This window comes from Pinus tabuliformis, chromosome 8 (genome assembly GCF_031772625.1).
Source record: "Pinus tabuliformis cultivar Carrire ecotype Pingquan chromosome 8, CPIR1, whole genome shotgun sequence".
NCBI classification, from domain to species: Eukaryota; Viridiplantae; Streptophyta; class Pinopsida; order Pinales; family Pinaceae; genus Pinus; species Pinus tabuliformis.
This window is the reverse complement of record NC_142294.1, coordinates 1,186,535,902-1,186,557,356: the sequence shown is the minus strand read 5'-3', so window position 1 is coordinate 1,186,557,356 and position 21,455 is coordinate 1,186,535,902.

Below are 21,455 nucleotides of genomic sequence, written 5' to 3'. Positions count from 1 at the left end.
CGGACCAAATACCATGGACCAATACCAAAATACCATGGACCAAAACCAAGTTTTCCAAACTGTACGCGCTTTTCTGTGCATGAAAGTGCGTGCTTTTCTATGCATGAAAGTGTGTGTATATTCATACACGCCTTTTGATCTGTGAACTTGCATGTATACACGGCTTTGTCAATGGGAACTTGTGTATGCCTCCTTTTTCTTTATTCTAAGAGCGTGTGAGCCTGAACTATCATCTGAGTGATTTGTCGAGTGAATTGCCATCAAGGACAATACCTGTGCCATAGTGCCAAACCTGTGTCATAATGCCAAAAATCTCCCCCTTTGGACTTGATGGCAACCCCAAGATACTCAAAGTCATTCTCCCCCTTTGTCATCCAGGGAAAAGGGTTATGCTCCCCCTGAGTACATGCTGAAATCTCTGCTCTGCTGTGTTGTCCATGCTCCCCCTGACTGTAGGCAAGGCCTGCAAAAAAATGTTCTACAAAATGACCTTCCTATCACCAAAGACTCATACATACATCCATCTCCCAACCAAGTGGGGATATGACTCATCCACTCAACCAAGTGGGGATAAACCAAAAGTTTGTACATGATAAAATAAGAACATTACATCATCCATCCCAGGCATAGTGGGGAAACCAAAATAGGCTGTTACATGACCTTGATAATAAAGGAAATACATGACATAGAGACTAAATATCTAAGACAAGACTATGATAGTCATCATCAACTAATCATCAACAACATCTGTCAATCATCATCATCAGACCGGCAACCATGATATCCCTCTGCAATTGTTTCAGCAAAATCTTCTAAGATAATGCCAACAATGCATTATTAGAAGTATATGCTCCCCCTAAACATGTGCCAAATGGTCTCTGTCAAACCCATATCAGACTCTAGCCCACTGTTTGTCTTCAAATCAACATATACGTGATTGTATCCACAGAAACCAGCGTATGTATGTGGATACGCTTCATGAGACTTGCGTGCAACCACTATTCTTTTATCCATATAAGTGTCAATAGCAAGATGATGCATCAACTACTCCCAACTTCTGTCTGAGATATTCAAATGTCTCCCTGGGTAGTGGTTTGGTGAATATATCAGCAACCTGTTCCTTGGAGGGGACATACTCCAATTTGACCTTTTGTTCAAGCACTTGTTCCCAAAGAAAATGATATTTGATAGGTATGTGCTTAGTCTTGGAATGCATGATAGGATTCTTTGAAATGCTGATTGCACTTGTATTATCACATCGAATGGAGATGGGTGGAGTACAAGTGATTTGAATGTCTTGCAGTGTTTGCATCATGCAAAGGAGTTGTGTGCAGCAAGATGCAGTAGCCACATATTCTACTTCAGCTATAGATAATGCAATTGAACTTTGTTTCTTGCTGAACCAAGATACTAATCTGGAACACATAAAGAATGCACCACCACTAGTGCTTTTTCTCTCATCCACGCTTCCTACCCAATCTGCATCTGTATATGCAAGAAGTGTGAGATCTGTGTCTCTAAGATACCATAAGCCATAGTTTAGTGTTCCTTGAAGATATTTGAAAATCCTTTTAACTACCTGAAGGTGAGTCTCTTTTGGATTTGCCTGGAATCTTCCAACTATTCCCATTGCATGCATGATGTTTGGTCGGGTACCTGTTAGATAAAGCAGACTGCCAATCATGGATCTATAGGTTGGTTGATGTATTGTTGCTGATTCATCATTGGCACTGAGGCTGCATCCTGTTACCATAGGGGTACATACTGGTTTCAAATCTTCCATGCCATATTTCTTCAAGATCTGCTTGAGGTACTTGGTTTGTGATAGAAAGATATCGTCTTTGTTTTGTTGGACTTGTGAACCAAGAAAATATGTGAGCTCACCAAGTAATGACATTTCAAAATATTTCTGCATCACCAAAGCAAAGTTTTGACTCATGGTTTCTTCATTGCTACCAAATATGATATCATCAACATACACAACAAGTATTAGCAATTTATCATTGTCAGTTTTTATATATAGATTGTTATCTGTTGATCCTTTTGAAAAACCTTGTTGATGGAGATATTTGTCCAAACAAAAATACCAAGCCCTTGGAGCCAGTTTAAGGCCATAGAGAGCATTTTTGAGTCTGCATACAAGTTTTGGATCATTCCCAAGGATGAATCAATCTGGTTGCTCAATGTACACTTCTTCTTTTAAGTCTCCATTTAGAAAGACATATTTCACATCCATTTGATATACTTTCAACTCCTGAAAGCTAGAAAGAGCAAGGAACATTCTTATGGCATCAAGTCTAGCAACTGGTGCAAAAGTTTCAAAGTCTATACGTTCTTTTTGAGCATATCCTTTACAAACATGTCTGGCCTTGTTTCTAATAACATCTCCATTTTCATTCAGCTTGTTTTTGAATATCCATTTTGTCCCTATGACATTCTTATCATTTGGTCTAGGAATCAACTCCCCAGCGTTATTCTTTTCAATCTACTCAAGTTCTTCATTCATGGCCTTGACCCAGCATTCATCTTTGCATGCTTCACTTACATTTCGTGGTTCAATGGAGGAGAGCAATGCTAGATAACTTGAAGCTTCTGAAATAGTTCTTCTTGTTTGTACACCTGCCTCTTTTTGTCCCAAAATTTGAGTATCTGGATGATTCTTCTGGACGTACCTGGATGGAGTCTTTTCTTCTACCCTTATCTGTTCTTCTGGTGCCTCATAGGTTTCTTCTTCATCATTAGTTTGATTTGATGTTGAAGGATAGTCCTCATCATCTTCGAAATCTTCGGATTTTACTTGCCTTGGATTGTTTCCTGCTTCATCAACCACCACATCAATACTTTCAACAATTTTTCCAAGTCTTTTATTGTAACACTTATATCCTTTACTTCAGGAAGAGTAACCAAGGAGAATGCCTTCATCTTCTCTAGGTTCAAACTTACCAAGGTTTTCATCAGTCCTTTTGATGTAACATTTGCTTCCAAAAATTTTGAAATATTTTACCTTAGGAGTCTTACCATACCAAAGTTCATGAGGAGTGTGAGTGTTGTTTACCCAGACGTTTGTTTTGTTGAGAATAGTAATGGCAGCAAATGTAGCTTCACCCCAAAAGGTTGCAGGAGTTCCAGACTCATCAAGCATAACACGAGCCATTTATTGAACTGTTCTATTCATCCTTTCCACTACTCCATTTTGCTGAGGAGTCCTTGCAATAGAGAATTCCCTTCTTATTCCATGTTCTTCACAAAAGTCGAAAAAATCATCCAAGGTAAATTTCCTTCCTCGATCAAACCTAAGGCATTTGATTTTGCGATTGGATTCATTTTCAACCAAGGCTTTGAAAGCTTTGAACTTTTCGAAAGCCTCATATTTATGCTTCAGAAGTCCTATCCAACACATCCTGGAAAAGTCGTCAATGAACAATATAAAGTATTCTTCTCCACAAGGTGACTTTTTCCTTGATGGACCACATAAATTAGTATGGACAAGTTCAAGTGGCTTACTAGCTAATCCTTCCTTCTCAGGGAAATGTGTTCTGGTCTGCTTACCAAACTGACATGATTTTCATATTGTATTTTCTGGAATTTTGATGTCAGGAAGATCTCGAACAACCTGATATTTGCATGCTTTCCTTATCTGAGGGAAGCTTAGATGCCCCAATCTTCTATGCCATAGCTAGTGTTCATCATTCTTTCTTAGATAGCATTGTTGTTGTCCTCCCTTGAGTATGTATAAATTATTTGGAGTTCTTATGCCTCTGATCACTGTTTCTCCTATATTAAGCTCGCGAACAATACATCCATTTGATCGAAATATTACCTCATTTCCTTGATCACACATTTGGCTAACACTCAATAGATTATGTTTTAAGCCATCAACATACATAATATTTCCAACTTTGACGTTTTCTTTCAAAAGAACAAAACCTTTACCTTTTATGAGTGCAGGGGTGTCATTTACAAATGAGACCTTCCTTTCCTTTTCTAAGGCACTATATGACTGAAGTTTTTCTTTATCACTTGCCATATGTTTTGAGCATGCGATGTTGATGTACCACTGATTTTCCTGTCCTTCCGCATATAAGGCTATACCATGCATCTTTCTGATTACAGTTCTTTCTTTCTCCATGTTTTGGGACCCAATGAAGCTTGCTCCTTCTGAGATGTTTGTCGAAACCTACTCCTGCATTTAGAATCTTCATGATGGAAGTTGTTACAAATAAAACATTCTATTTCATTTTCAAGAGCCGAAAATTTATTGTAGGTTCTTTTCGTGATCCCCGTCACACTCCTTTGATTTCGTGCTTCTCTAGTTATGATGATCTTGTAGGAAACACATTAAGCGGCTTTGTGTCCGAAGTTATGACAAGAGAAACATTGGCCATTGAAGAAATTCCTGCGATTATCAAACCTACTGACCAAATGATTATAGTTTCCATTGACATTCATTCTTGAGGCAAATTGAGAATGATTTACCTGTGGTTGTTTGTAGCTTCTGTTCATCCTAGAAGTAGATTGACCCCGATTTACCTGGTGATCTGCTTTATGCCTTTGTTGACGATTGTCAACCTGTTCACTTCTCCTTGCTACATCAAGATAAACTTTGGAGGTGGATGGCTTCTGTGCTTGAGATGCTTCTTCAGTATATCCAAGACTTGTCTTGATTAGAGGAGAACGTTGTACTTTGATAATTTCATCTAAAGTTTCAGATCCTTTAGCAAATCTAAGATTAAAAGCTTTTGTTCTTTTAATATCTTTTCTAAGTCCCACAATTTCACATTCTAACTTTTCATTGTGTTTTTCCCTTTCAGCAAGTTCGAATGTTAGAGTATCTGTGATCATACTCTTCTCTTCTAAACAAATTTTAAGTTTAGAAATTTCTTCATAGAGATCATCTTCATCTATAGCATCCAAGAAATCATCACCTTCAAAAGCCATCAAAAGTATATAATCATTACCATGTTCATCTTCATCACTATTTGAAAGTCCATCGCTATCTTCATGTGTATAATAACTCTTCTTACTTACGTTCTGTTTTCTACTCCATTTAACCGGTTCCTTACCTTTATCAAGCTTATCTTTATGAGGACATTTGGCTACATAGTGACCGACTCTTCCACAAGAAAAGCATTTGAAAGGTAGCTTACCACTGAATCTTCCAGATCCCCGTTGAAGGTTCTTGACAAAGTTTGATTCTTCCTCTCCTTCTGACGTATGTCCTAACTCATTGTATTCTCCTTTTCTTGAAGCCTTGAATGTAGCTTCTCTCATGTCTGATGGACCCCCTTTTCTCATTTTGAAAGCAGTTAGGATTATGTGTAGCTATGACATAGTAATGCTCTAAAGATTCTGCTTTTCTTCTATGGCAGAAACTTTTGATTCAAACTTAGAAGACAAGGATCTTAGAACCTTTTCTACTAAAGTAACTTCTTTTATTTCTTCACCCAAATTTTTCATGTGATTAACAATCTCATCTATACATAAGAAGTAATTAGCCACACTTTCATCATTTTGCATTCTGAGAGTTTCATATTGAATTCTGAGAGATTGTAGTTTTGCACGTTTTACCTGATCGTCTCCTTCATAGCTTAGAATGATCTTGTCCCATATTTCCTTGACGGTTTTGAGCTGCATAACCTTGATGAATTTTGATTGAGATAGACTTCCCAATAGAATATTGATAGCCTTTGCATTTGTTTCATACTGCTTTTTACCCGTATCTGTAGGAGTTGTTGATGGAAATGTGTATCCTTCTTCCATGATATCCCAAACTTCTGTACCCAGAGTTTGAAGATAGGCTTTCGTTCTTACCTTCCAATAGACGAAATTGCTCCCATCAAAGATAAGTGGCCTGATGGATGCCTCCTTTTCGTAGTTCCTCATGATGAAAGATCTTCCTTCAACCGATCAAGCTTCTTATGAAGGACCTACTCTGATTCCAATTGTTGGAAATAATACTGAGGGGGGGGGGGGTGAATCAGTATTATTATGTCAATTATTTTTCATTTCACAATCAGATTTGTATACGCTACTTTAGTTAGTGAAAACTGCGTATATACGCAACTGTAGTTAAGGAAACTAGCGTACAGCCTGCAGACTTATAATTTAATTTATACTTTAGATGTTGATCATTAATCTGTGCATCAGAACCATATAAACAGTAACCAGGTACAGTAAAACAGAGCAGACAGTCACACACAAGAACACAAGATATAAGGTGGAAACCCAATGTGGGTGAGAACCACTTGCTGCAATTCGTCTCTATCTTCTTTAATAAGAAATTTCTTTTTACAATGGTTCTATATTGGTGCAGTCTTATACCACTACGTAGGCTTCTACCTATAGAAGGCTACAACCTTCTCTCATTCTCCAGCTTCTCCTGGAAGGGAGCTACAACCCCCTTAGCTCTTGTAGTAGTTGATGTACTAGTACGTAGGTGCTGACCTGCAGAAGGCTACAACCTTCTCTTTTCTTCTAGGGACCACGTTTCATAAATTTTCAGACTGGATCTATCAATAACATTAATCAAACATCTATGTCAACCAACCTCCTTTGCACCAACCAAAACTGAATCAAACAATCACTTCTCTGAATGTTGTAACCAGAATACAGTAATAGTAACCAGAAACCATTCCTGAACCCATAACACTGCAGCAATAAAAAGAAGTAGCTAAAACATATTTCATGAGACATACACTACTTCAATATGTATAACCTGTGTGCATAGGTTGTTATATTAAGGAAAACCTGCGTCTATGCAGTTTTGATATACTGAACCAGTGTGCATACGTGCCTTTTCTATGCGGAACCTGCGTATAGATCTATAAAAGATAATTTTCCCTTTTTCAAATATTCAGACATCAGTTATACCTAGATCATCAGATTTACAGATCAAGTCATGCACCAAATATAATAGATCAAAATCACACAAAGATACTTCTCTTTAAGACTTGAGATCTTGACCCATCAATAGAGCTTATCCTTCTTCTAGCGCTCAAGTTCCTCCTTGAATTAGATACAGCTATGCACCATTACCCAATGACCAGTATTATAGATCTTGTTCTTCATAAGATATCCAATACTTGAGTGCATTTGCCTAATGATCTCCTTCCCCTTTTATAGTCTTAGGCCTTACTCAATACCATGGTCTAAAACCATATAGAATCAATACCTTGGATCCAATACCAGGGGTCAATACTTCAGACCAAATACCATGGACCAATACCAAAATACCATGGATCAAATACCATGGACCAAAACCAAGTTTTCCAAACTGTACGCACTTTTCTATGCATTAAAGTGTTTGTATACGCATACGTGCCTTTTGGTCTGTGAACTTGCGTGTATACGCGGCTTCGTCAATGGGAACCTGCGTATACCTCCTTTTTCTTTATTCTGAGAGCCTGTGAGCCTGAATTGTCATCTGAGTGATTTGCCAAGTGAATTGCCATCAAGGACAATACCTGTGCCATAGTGCCAAACCTATGTCATTATGCCAACATAAGAATTCTTGGATGATACAAATGACAAAACCTCCTTTCTATATAGGAGTCTAAGGGGTCACGATATAATCAAGGCCGACATAACAATAATAATATAAGGCACAACAATAACAATATTTGGCTTCTATGGGGCACAATAATAACAATATGGGGACAATAGGGGCACAACAATAACAATAAGGGCTACAATGACAATAGTAATGGGGGAATCACTAGTATTACAAGGACCTAACATGGTTGTCTCCTTCAAAAAAGTATTGTCCTCAACGCTTGAGTAGCTTTGGATGCTTCTGTATAGAATTCTCATCCTCCCATGTGGAATCTTCCACGGGTAAATTCTTCCACTTGACAAGATACTCCGAAATTGATCAATTTCGTAGCTGTCAAGTTCTTGTTTTTGTGACTACTTCAAGTTCCAATATGAATTTTCCTTCCTCGTCAAGTTCTGGAAATATTGTTTGAATAGGGAGCTTGTCACCAATAACCTTCTTTAAGCATGAAACATGGAAAACTGGGTGCACTCGGGAAGCTGTAGGAAGGTCCAATTTGTATGCCATAGTACCAATCTTTTGCAACACCTTGTACGCACCATAATACTTTGGTGATAATTTATTATCCTTCTTAGCTTGCTTGAGGGAGATTTTTTTATATGTTTGTAGCCGTAGAAATACCAAGACACCTATATCAAAACTTCTTTCACTGCCATGCTGATCTGCCTATTATTTCATTCTATTCTGTGCCAAATTTAGGTTATCCATTAAGAGTTGGATAACTTGTTGTTGATGCTCGATGTGATCTCCTGCTGCTTGAACCTTAGAATTTTCTCTTAAATATGATGTGATGGACGGCGGGTGATATCAATAAAGTGCCATAAATGGGGTCATTTTTGCTATAGTATGGAAGGAAGTGTTATACCATCATTTAGCCAAAGGCAACCATTTGAACCATTGTGTTTGTTTATCAGATACAAAGCAATGAAGATGTCCTTCCAAACATTTGTTTACTATCTCAGTTTTCCCATCAGATTGAGGATGATAAGATGAGCTATGAGCTAACTGAGTACCAAGACAAGAAAATAATTCCGTCCAAAAATTTCCAGTGAAAATGGGATCTCTATCGCTTACAATAATCTTTGGGTTTCCATGTATCTTTTGAATTGTTTCCATAAATGCAGTAGAAACTGTATTGTCTTTAAATGGATGAGATAATGCACAAAAGTGTGCATACTTGTTAAGTTTGTCAACCACCACCATGATGACACTCTTTCCTTTGGACTTGGGTAAACCTGTGATGAAATTCGTTGAAACCTCTTCCCAACCTTCACTTGGAATGGATAAAGGTTGTAATAGACCCGGGGTCTTAATTGTTTCAAATTTATTTTGTTGGCAAACCAAACATTCTGCCACAAAATTTTGAATATTAGATTTAAGGCCATCCCAAAAACACTCCTTCTTAACCCTGTGGTAAGTTTTTAAAAATCCCAAGTGCCCTCCTAAGGGAGAGGCATGAAATTCCATAAGAATCTTTTGTTTGAGTTGGGAATTTTGACATAGGTATAAGCGATCTTTGTACCACAACGAATCATTTTTCCAATTAAATGTATCAGATGTGTTGGGATCTTGTTGTAACTTTTGAATGAGTTCCCACACTTATTCGTCATTTTTCCATTCATCCCTTGCTTCGTTTATCCAATCTAGTTGGATAATAGAAATGGCACAAAGCAATGCTTCCACATCCTCATCCTTTCTTGAGAGTGCATCTTCCACAACATTTTGATTCCATTTTCCGTATATGATTTCAAAGTCATAACCCAACATCTTTGCGACCAATTTTTGTTTCTCTTTTGAAGATAATCTTTGTTCTAAAAAGTATTCCAGACTATCATGATCTGTTTTTACCTTGAAGTGTCTTCCCATTAGGTAGGGTCATCATTTCTTAAGTGCATGTAGTATTGCCAACATTTCCTTCTCATAAATAGCTTTGTGTAAATACTTTTGTTTGATTGGATAAATTTCGAAAGAAATGGGTCTTTCTTTTTGCATTAAAACAACACCAATTCCATTTCTTGAGGCATCACATTCCACAATAAAGGTTTTTGTGAAGTCCGACATAGCTAAGACCGGTGCTTGGCACATTGCCTCTTTAAGATGTTCAAAGGCCTTCATTGCTTCTGGAGTCCATAAAAATGCAACTTTCTTTAATAATGTTGTTAGAGGTGCTGCTATTCTCCCATAATTCTTAACAAACTTGCAATAATACCCTGTCAACCTGAGAAATCCTCGCAAATGCTTTATGGATGTGGGGATTTTCCATTCCTTAATGGCTTTAATTTTTCTAGGGTCTACCTTAACACCTTCATGAGATACAATATGACCCAGAAATTCCACCTCTTGTACTCCAAAGAAACATTCGGAGATTTTTGCATATAATTGTTTCTCCTCCAATAGTTTGAGTACCCTGTCAACATGTTGAACATGATCCTTCCAAGACTTGCTATAGATTAGTATATCATCAAAAAATACTAAAACAAATTTTCTAAGGAAGGGTTTGAAAATGGAATTCATCAAACCTTGAAATGTAGAAGGTGAATTGGTAAGGCCAAAAGGCATGAGCAAAAATTCATAATGACCTTCATGAGATCTAAACTCTGTTTTCGGAATGTCTGCAGCCTTCATTCTGATTTGATGATATCCTAAACGAAGATCCAACTTGGTGAAGTAAACTGATCCAATAGTTCATCAATGATAGGAATGGGAAATTTATCTTTAATAGTGAGCTTGTTTATCTCCCTATAATCCGGACACATGCGCCATGATCCATCCTTCTTGTGCACCAATACTACTGGAGCACAGAAAGAACTTTGACTAGGATGAATTACACCAGCCTCTAGCATTTCTGCAACCATCGTTGAATTTCACTCTTTTGGGCACAGTGATATCTGTAAGCCCTGATGTTTGGAGGAACACTTCCTGGAATCAAATGAATAGCATGATCATGATCACGAATAGGTGGGAGACCTTTGGAAGTCTCAAATACCTTGGAATGATTGCCTAAGGCTTTTTGGATATTTGGAGAAATAGATGATTTTGATGTGGGAAACTCTAGCGAACATAATTGTGTAATTACACCTCGTTGTTCTTTCCTTAGAAGCTTTTTCATTCCATTAGAGATTATTATCTTTCTTCGTTTCCCTACGATACCTCTTAATTCTACTTCCTTTCCTTCCGAAGAAAATTTCATGAAAATTTCTTGAAAATTAAAAGCTATTATACCCAATGATTCTAGCCATTGGACACCTAGTACAATATCAACACAACCCATTGGAATGGAAAGCTTTGGGATATTCAATACATATTCTCCCATGGATAGCTTGATATTATGGCACTTTCTAGAGAAATTTATGGTTCCTCCGCTTGCAACCATCACTTGACACTCTGGTGTTGGATATAGGAAGTAATTCAATTCCTTGGCTATCTTACAATAAATAAAATTATGGGTACTACCCGAATCAATCAACACTATTACCTTTTTCTTCTTCATATGTCCTTCTATCTTGATAATTTGAGGAGTGGTAATTCCAGCCAATGCATTACAAGATATGGTCGGATTCATTTCTTCTTTCTCTAGGTTTTGTTCCAGGTGTATATCCTCTTCTTTTGACATTTCTTGTTCCTTTTCTTCCTCCTCTTCACAATCTATGTAAAATAAATTATTCTCAGCACACTTATGACCTTTAGTGTATTTTCTATAACAATTGTAACAAAGCCCTTTTGCTCTTTTTTCTTCCAATTGTTGGGGTGTCAACCTTGTAGGTTGTCGAAGGGTATGGGAAACAACACTTCCATCCTTATAGTTGTGAGTGGTAGGCTTCCTTGTTGCCATAATTTTTCTTTCCATTTTTCTTGCCAACCTGAATGCCTTCTCCAATGAGTCAGGCTCCCAAAGGCGAACCTCATGTTGGATGTTATCCTTTAAAGTCCCTATGAACACATCAATACTATGCTCCTCTAGAATATCTTTTACCCTTATATTCAATTTTTGGAATTCCTCAATGTGCTCCATCATGGAACCCTTTTGTTTGAGGTATATCAATTGGCTAAAGAAAGTGTTTCTTTTTGTATCCTCATAATGTGCTATCATTTCTTCCATAAAAATTGCCCAAGTGACAACTTTTTTATGAGAGAAAAGCCATGGATACCATACAAACTTATTTGGTTCCAAATATAAAGTTGCAATGCGTACCTTCTATTTGTTTTGCACATTATGAAGATCTAAATATTACTCCATCTGTAGTATCCATGTTAAGGGATCCTTGCCATCAAACTTCCTCATATCGATCTTTGGAACATGGTGGTTTTCAATCCAACATTATAGTCTATGAAATCATGATTAACATTTCTTTTGTTCTCATCATGAGTTTCCTTTACTACCCTTTCACCATTAATAAGTGTTTCTTGTAGCAACTTAGTCAAGTCTATCTTCAAATCTTCCATCTTAGTGTCCCTGCCATTCATCTTAGCTTCCATGCCATCCATCTTAGCTTCCATGCCATTCATATTAGCTTCCATGTCATTCTTTAAACCATGAACCTTATCTTTTGTTTCCTTTTTTGAGAGTGAAATTTGTTTCACTTGGTCTCGTAATTTTGATATATCATGTTGCATTTCTTCCTCTTCTTCATGACTCATGCTAGAGATTTCATGTTGCTTACTAGGTGTTTCCATTTTCTTTCTTCAGGGCATCAATTAATGATAATTCTACTTCATTATTCCCTTTGAACTTCAACCTAATTTTTCAACTCAAACTTATGCAAATTTTTACAAAGACTACACAAGTTTTTTCGCTTTGTAGAAGCTCAATATTGAATCTAATGTATCTCTATAATCACAAATCTCCAAGGTCTGAAATTTCTTTCTGTGGTAGCCCTATGAGTCCACTTTCCAATGCCACTAGTCTGATCAAAATTGGATTCTCCAAAAAATATTTATTCCCAATCTCCAAATATGACATGATTATATCATTTTTCAGTAGAGCGAAATTGTAAGACGTTCCACGTGTCACTATTTAGATCTTCAAATCTAAAAATGATACGCCGAAAACTGAAGTCCATCCTATTTTTGTAACTTCTTACCAAATTTCAATAGGATACTTAGAGAGAAAGTTATGATTATTTTACCAAGGTCACCTATTTCGAATGTAATTCAGGAGTATGAAAAAATCCTAACTTCCTTAGACCATATCTTTGCAAATATAGTGAGAAAAGACCTAAAATTCTGACCCAAGATTCAGAACGATTTCGGCACAAATGGGTTTTTTTTTAAGCTTCTGAAATGGGGCATACAAAAAGTTATAGTGAAAATTTCACGATGACCTGTTTGGAGTAGTTAAACCCTAGAATCCAAAGCTTTGATACCAAATGTTATGAAACCAGCTCACAAAAATTAGAAATCAGCCTCTTCGAGGGGGAAACCTCCTTTACATTACACAAATGAACAATTCTCGGATGATACAATTGACAAATCCTCCTTTCTATATATAGGATTCTAAGGGGTCACAATATAATCAAGGCCGACATAACAATAATAATATAAGGGCACAACAATAACAATACTGGGCTTCTATGGGGCACAATAATAACAATATGGGGACAATAGGGGCACAAAAGGGAGAAGACATGGACCCAGATTTCGTGCATTATTCGAAGGACCCTCTCAAAGGTGCCTCCATATGGACTACCCCTCATACAAACTTGGAGAGTTTCTTTCCATTCAACGGAGACTTGACAGAGGCCATCGCTCCTCTACCTGTGATTAACAAGCCTTCTTGCTCAGTTATGACTCTACCCGATGTTTCTCCTTCCTAGCCACCATTTTCTACACCTCCCATGTCATTGACTTCCCTACAATTCATGGCATGCTACATTGGCCCTAATCTCACTGCTTGCTCTTCTGGTGGACATCCTTTTCATCCATCCACTAGATCCCATTACCCCTCCACAGCATCCCATGGTGAGCCACTGCTTTCCTCTCATGGTCTACCCCCCTCGACTCTAATATCATTTCCCCTTTCGGGCAGTTTCACAAATGTCCCCCCCCTATTAGACACCTTCCCCTCTGGCCCTGGTCTGAACACCTCGAACCCTAACCCTACTTACCCTACCCACAGTGAATCAAAGGAGGACGGCACTGACACGGGACATAGGCCCAAAAAACGATAGAAGTGCGTAAAATCAAGAAAACAGGACGTCATCATCAGCTTGGAGGAAGACATATAGTGGGGTGAATCCATGGACACTGTCGAATGAGTCCAGGTGGGCAGAGTCTGGGGCAAGAACTATATAGTGGCACAACTAAAACAATGTGTGGCATAAATTTAGGGACAACACCTGGCCGAGTTGCCTTTCGTGCAAACCTTCGTCCGCGGCTGGTCTGCTTTGCGTTTCACTTGGGCCGAGCATACGAACTGGGTTTTGTCATCATTATGGCATATAGATTAGGCCCCTATGCTGCTGAGGAGATGGAGCCCCCTATTCGATCCAGAGAGGGAATGGTTAGGGGATGGATCACTATGGGTTCACCTCCCCAGCCTATTGCTACAATTCTGGTTTGAGGACATATTCAGATGCATAGGTAACTCCCCCGACACCTACCTAGAATTTGACAAGTCATACCTCTCCACAGGAATGATGGCTTTCGCAAGGATGCTAGTTCATATAAACATCCGAGAGGGTTGACAGGAGAAATTTACTCTGTAGTGGATGAATTTCACACAAACACGGATCCTGGATTATGAGGGGGTACCATTTAGGTGCAGGCGCTTCCATAAAGTGGGTCATTTCTACAAGGACTTCCCTCTGAATGGGAAAGCGAGGAATGGGAACAAGAGGCAGACAATTCCAACTAAAACTCATCAGGAAACAACAAGGCACAACCCTTCACATGAAGCAATGGAGCACATAGCCCCTAAAGCAGCAGAGCATTCCCCAGCCATAGAGACTTCGAAGAAGTGCGAAAAAGCATCATATTGGCCACCATCTCCTCCTCTGACTAGGTCAAGGGCGACTGCTAAAGCTGCACTATCTTCGGGGAACGTAACACAATTGTCGATATGCTATCGAAGGAGGTAGCGGTCAAGCCACGTGACATGTAGATGAAACAAGAGTAGAGGGATGAAGCACACTACAAGTACTATCATCGCCCTTTCATGGACCATATAGTATAGGCTCAGTAAGAGCCTGTGCTTTTTTATTATATGTTAATATTATCATGTTTATATTTTTAACAATTGTATTTATAGACAGACATACTCTCTGAGCAAAGTTATTTTTCTTATAACATTATATGAACTCTACTAATGAAAGATCCTCCCTACATGGAGTGTTGATTATATTTTTTTGTATTACCTCTACTTGACAGGAACTTAGCCTTATATACTTCATATGCGAACAACATCTATAACATGTAATTTTCCTTAATATAATGAAAATTACAATTTTTCCAAGGGGAGAAAAATAGGGGCACAAAAATAACAATAAAGTCTACAATGACAATAGTAATGGGGGAATCACTAGTATTATAGGGACATAACATTTCATCTCTTGTCGCTGGCAGGCAAGCCTATGGGAGCGACTTCAGGTTTCTGGTCACACTCATGCCTATAACATGGGAGCGACTGAGGCTTAAGCTATCCAAAAGTTTAGTGGGACCCCAAGGTAAGTTGTCTAAAGTATTGGATTGGTTCTTGATGGTCATATAGCTGATGATTAATATCTGTATGGTGTGTTTTTGTCGATTCCACTTCCTTAATGTGACTTAGGAGGTTGAATCATATCATAGTGGCCTCTCATCACATGTTTACCCCGACTAGCCAGTTGCTTGGGTAGATGTGGGAGAAGGGTGTTACAGAGTGGTATCAAATCATGGTTCACCCCTCAGATTGGATGGGCTATGTGTTGGTCATGCATGCATGTCAGTTGTATGTGTTTCTCTTACACTTGCATTCCATGTGCTTGTTGCATTTGCATGATGTTGTTCATGGTTGTAGTGATGTCGTCATGTGAAAATTGAGGTTGTTGTGGTGAAATGCAGTGTCGTGAGTGTATGAGTAGTTACATGTCAATTTATGTCACTTACATGTATCATTGTAGTATTTTTGGTTGCAATATTGCTTGATTGGTTACATTCTTGTATGCTTGGTTGCATGTATCATTCTTGCAGGTTTGATTTCAAGTATTGTTCATTCATGCTTGATCATACATGTTTATGCATATGTGTGGATGGTTATGGATCACTTGTGCATGTTCATTGTTGCATGTGGTCAAGTGTATAGTGACATAATGATGGTAGTTTTCATTCATGAGGTCGTGGTGTGTGTGGTGGTTGAGGTCATGAATTAATGATTGTACCCTAGCTAGAATGGAAGTTTCATGGTCATATGCTTATGTTTTATGTTTCTATATGTTGTCATGATTATGTTATACACGTATCACGTTGATTTGTTGATCTTGTAGACAAGGTACCCACCCTGAGATATACTATGGTGCGTTGGTTTATTGTGATTTGGTGTAGCTGACATGATACACATTGCAGGAAGAAATATCAAATGGCTAGCAAGATGGTTGACTACAAAGACTCTCCCTATGAATTCAAAGAGTAGTATGGTGTTGGGAACCATTTAGATTTGGTAGTTACACTAAGAATCTTAACGAAAAATATAAGGAGCTATAAGGAATATAATGACATGATCATAAGGGAACAAGAGAAACAAGTAGAGGTAAATGCAGTATTACTTCAGAGTTTGTCATATTTGCAGCGACAGGGACCACGTTGGATCAGCTATGAGCAGGAGGATAGAACTAATGGGGCATATGGTAGTTAATCGCATGGTGATCATAGATCAGATAGAGATGACACAATCAGATATGGCATATGGTCGAACACTCCGGATAGGATAAGGGATAAACACAAGCATGATTCTAGTTCTAATTCAAATAAGCACCATGATCGTCATCAATATCATCCTTACAAGAGAAGATAGGGGATATTTTTCTGATTAGTTTAAGAAAGAGAAGCGACCAAAATTTAATGGAGAGATAAAGAAACCACAGGATGCAGAAGTGTGGTTTCTTGGCATGTGGAAATTCTTCATGTTGCATGACTATTCAGAGAACATGAAAGCTAGAGTGGCTACATTTAGTCTCAACGGTAAAGAAAACATTTGGTGGGAAGATGTGAAGAATTTTAGATGTATTCTTGAGGAGGATTTTACTTAGAGTGAGTTTGAGCAGCTGTTCAAGAATAAGTACTTTTCAGAGAGATACTTTGATGAGAGAGAAAAGGCATTTTACGAGCTAAAGATGGGTTCCATGACAAATGATGAGTACACTAGCAAGTTCTTGGAGTTACTGAGGTATATGACATATCTCATAGAGGAAAAGGAAAATATTCATAGGTTCATTATAGGGTTACCGATTGCATTTAAATATAGAATTGAGTTCGATGAGACTAGATCATTGGAGGAGGCCATTCATAAGCTAAGGCATTGCTACGAACAATTGAAGCACAGAATAGAGACTAAGCCAAACTATAGAGGTAATGAAAATAACAAAGAAAAATGGGACAGAAAGTGCAAGGCCTATGGATACAGGTAACAAGGATAATGTTGCACGACCTAATAAGTTAAATGGATTAGATAGAGGACAAGGATTCCGATCAAGATAACAAAACAAGAAGATAGGTTGGAAGCCTATGGAGTGTTGGATTTGTGGCAAGGATCATTACAGGAGATATTTTCCACAGAATCAGGGTGTTAGACCTCAGATATACAGTGCGTAGGAGGCATAGACTGTTGGGGATGTTGGTAAGATTATTCCATGTATATATGCAGCATTGGATAACAAACAGGTAGAGAATCAAGCATCTATCATTGATATGGATAGTAAGCTTTGTGATCAAGTTATTTCTATTTTGATTGACCCCAAATCTAATTATAGATATGTTAATCTTGACTTGGTGGATAAATGTGGTTTGAGTAAGGAATTGCATGCAGAGTATTGGTTAGTGTAGTTGGCTACAGCTACAAAGAAACAAGTTCATCATTGGGTAAGAGCTTGTGCATTTGACTTGAATGGTATTCCTACCGCAACACATTTGAATGTGTTACCATTGGGTTCATATAGTATGTTGTTGGGCATGGACTGGTTGTATCTTCATAGATCCAAGGTAGACTATTATGAAAAAGCTATTGAGTGTGTCGATGACAATGGGGAACTAAGAGTCTTATAGGGTAATAAGAAAGCTACATCAGTTAGGATGGTGACAGCTATGCAGGCAAGCCGTAGTCACGGGAAAGGGTGTAAGATATTCATAGTGCACATTTCTATTGATAAGGGTAAGGAGGTTTAGGATATAGATGTGTTGAGCAGGTACCCAATTTTACAGCAGTTCAAGGATGTATTTCTTGAAGACATTACAGAGTTTCCACCTCACATGGAGGTAAAATTTTATATTGAGTTAGTACCAGGGGCAGCTCCAACATCAAAATAACCTTACAAGATGACCACATCTAAGTTGGTTGAGTTAAATTTGTAGCTGAAGGAAATGTTGGACAAGGGATACATTAGGCCAAGTGTATCACCATGGGGAACAATGGTATTGTTTGTGAAGAAGAAAGATGGTACTCTCAGATTATGCATTGACTACAAGTAGTTGAAAAAAGTGACTATCAAGAACAAGTACCCTTTGTTGAGGATTGATGACTTGTTCGATCAGCTGAAGAGAGAAACAATGTTCTTGAATATTGAATTGAGATCCAGATACCGTTAGGTATGCATCAAAGAGGAGGGAATTTAAAATACTGCATTCAGGACCAGGTGTGGGCATTATGAGTTTGTTGTAGTTCCATTTGACTTAACTAATTCTCCAACTACATTTATATGTTTGATGAATAGTGTGTTGCATCAATATTTGGATAAGTCTATTATAGTTTTCATTGACGATATACTAGTATATTCTAAAAATGAGGAAGAGCATATCGAGCACTTAGTAGCAGTGTTGAGGTTGTTGAGAGAGAATAAGTTGTATGCTAAGCTCAACAAGTGTAGTTTATTTCAGACTGAGGTACACTACTTGGGGCATGTTGTCTCCAATGAGGGAATTGTAGTAGATCCAGAGAAGATAAGGGCCATCATGGAGAGGGTAGCTCCTAAGAATGTGGATGAGGTGTGATCCTTCATGGGTTTGACATGCTACTAAAGGCGGTTCATCAGGAACTTCTCAAAGATTGCTTATCCTATCACATAATTGCAAAGGAAATTAAGAAGTTCAAAAGGACTAAGGAGTGTGAGGCTATCTTTGAGTAACTCAAGAATTTTTTTATGCATGCACCATATTATAGATTGCAGATCTGGAAAAGAGTTTGTGGTATGCACAAATGCTTGCAAGAGAGAACTTAGTGGAGTCCTTATGCAGGATGGATAGGTGGTATGTTATGAGTCCCGGAAACTAGACGAGCATGAGCAGAACTACCTGACACATGATTTGGAGTTTAGCAAAAATCGTACATGCATTGAAGATGTGGAGATACTATCTTCTTGGCAGAAGGTGTGTACTTATGAGTGAGCACATTGGGTTGAGGTATTTGTTTGATCATCTGAATCTGAATGCCCGTCAGACTAGATGGTTAGCCATGATCAGGGAGCTTAATTTCGAGATCAGGTACATCAAAGGTAAAGAGAACAAGGTGGAAGATGCTCTCAACAGACGGTATAGATAAATCACTTGGAAACTATGAGATCTGATGGGACAAACTTATAGGATAGGATCTTGCAGGAAGGTTAGAAGGATGTCAAGTATATGGAGTTATGCATAGGTTGTAGCAGGGTGCTGGTATAGGTACAAGTGATATTAAAGGTACAGGTACTGGTGCAAGTACATGTATAGGTAGTGGTACAGGTACAGGTTGTAGTATAGGTACAAGTATGGGTATAGGTACAGGTGCAAGTGTAGAGGGTATGGATCATTGTCTTACAATAGATGGGTCGGTCAAGTTCTGAGACAAGATATATGTACCAGATAACAGTGAGCTCAAGAAGGTGATCTTGAGGGAGTTTCACGTGAAACCTCTTTTAGGTCACCCAAGTTATCAGAAAACATTAACTACAGTGAAGATATTTTATTATTGGCTGAATTTGAAGAGGGATGTAGTAGAGTTTGTGGCTAGATGTTTCGAATGTTAGTGAGTGAAAGAAGAGTCTAAACATCCAAGTGGAATTCTACAACCGATTGCAATTCTAGAGTGGAAATGGGAAGTAATCTCCATGGAATTCATCACAGGGTTGCTGAAGACAGTGAAAGAACATGATTACATTATGGTTATTGTGGAAAAGTTGACGAAGGTTTCACATTTCATTCTGGTGAAGTCTACATTCTCAGCTAGTGATGTAGCATAGGTATTCATTCAAGATGTGGTTAGAATGCATGGTGTTCCAAAGAATATTGTGTCAGACAAGGATGCGAAGTTCACTTCCAAGTTTTAGAAGGAATTGTTTGTAGGTTTGGGCACAGAGTTGGTCTTCAACACAAGTTATCATCTACAGACAGATGAAAAAACAAAAAGGGTCAACGGGATATTGGAGGACATGTTGAGAATAAATGTGATGCATCAACAATGAAAATGGGAAGAGTATTTTTCACTGGTGGAGTTCATGTGCAACAATGGTTATCAAGTATCATTAAGGATGAGTCATTTTGAGGCATTATATGGGTGGACTTGCAACACTGCCATTAGTTGGAGTGATCTGGTTAACAAGTTTTTGATTGGACCATATATGTTGGTATACATGGAACAAGAAATGTAGGTTATAAAGAAAAATCTAAAGGTAGCACAGGATAGGCAGAAAAGCTATGCAAACCAGAACATGTTCTTCAAGGAGTTCTAGGTTTGGGAACAAGTGTACTTGTTCATAAAATCAAAGAAGAATTATGGATTGGATCATGTGCCAAGTTGGCACCACAGTTTTGTGGAGCCTTCAACATTATTGAGAGGATTAGACCAGTAGCCTGTTGACTTGCACTGCCTCCGACAGTGAAATTCCATGATGTTTTCCATGTATCTTTGCTTAAGAAGTATGTTAAGGATGTTGATCATGTGATTGTTTGGTCTATATTTCAAGTGGAACAAGATGGATAATTCTAGCTGGAGCCTTAGTGTATATTGCAAAAAAAGGTACTCATGCTCCGAAACCGAGAAATCGAGCAAGTTAAGGTGCAGTGGAAGCACTTTGGGCTCGATGAAGCTACATGGGAGATGGTAGATCATATGCGGGCTATGTATCCTTCCTTGTTTGCTGGTTGAGGCAAAGTATTTTTGGCTTGGTGTTTTGGTATATGCTTTGGTATATGTTTTTGTATATGTTTTGATGATGTTGGTTTATGTACATATTTATATGGATGTAAATATTGCCATGAGCTATGTTATAAATCTCCACTATGTGGTATGTTGTTATGATGTCATGTTATTATGTTGATTTGGTTTGCTTTTCAGCAGCGTGATCATTATAATTACTGCATCGAGCTAAGTTATAAAGCTCCATCAACAATATATATTTTTCTTACATCACCTTTGTGGTTATAGGTGTTGTTGAACACCAAGGACAGTGTTCCCCCAAGGGGGTGGGTTCTGTAATAGCCTTGGTGAAAATTCCATGTAATAAAAGTAAATAAAGGAAAATAATAACCACGGATGATGGGACACTTATTCCAAGATCAATGTTAGGAAAAATACCAATGATGGGGATCACTTCTGATTGTTTATGCCTAAGGAAATTGGCAAAGGAAATGGCTAAGGATTTGGAAAGGAAAAATGGCATTTTTGGCACAATTATTTATGAAAATAATGGAAATTAGGAGAAAAAGGAGGTGAAAGGTCATAGGTTGCACGTGAGGAGGAAAATGA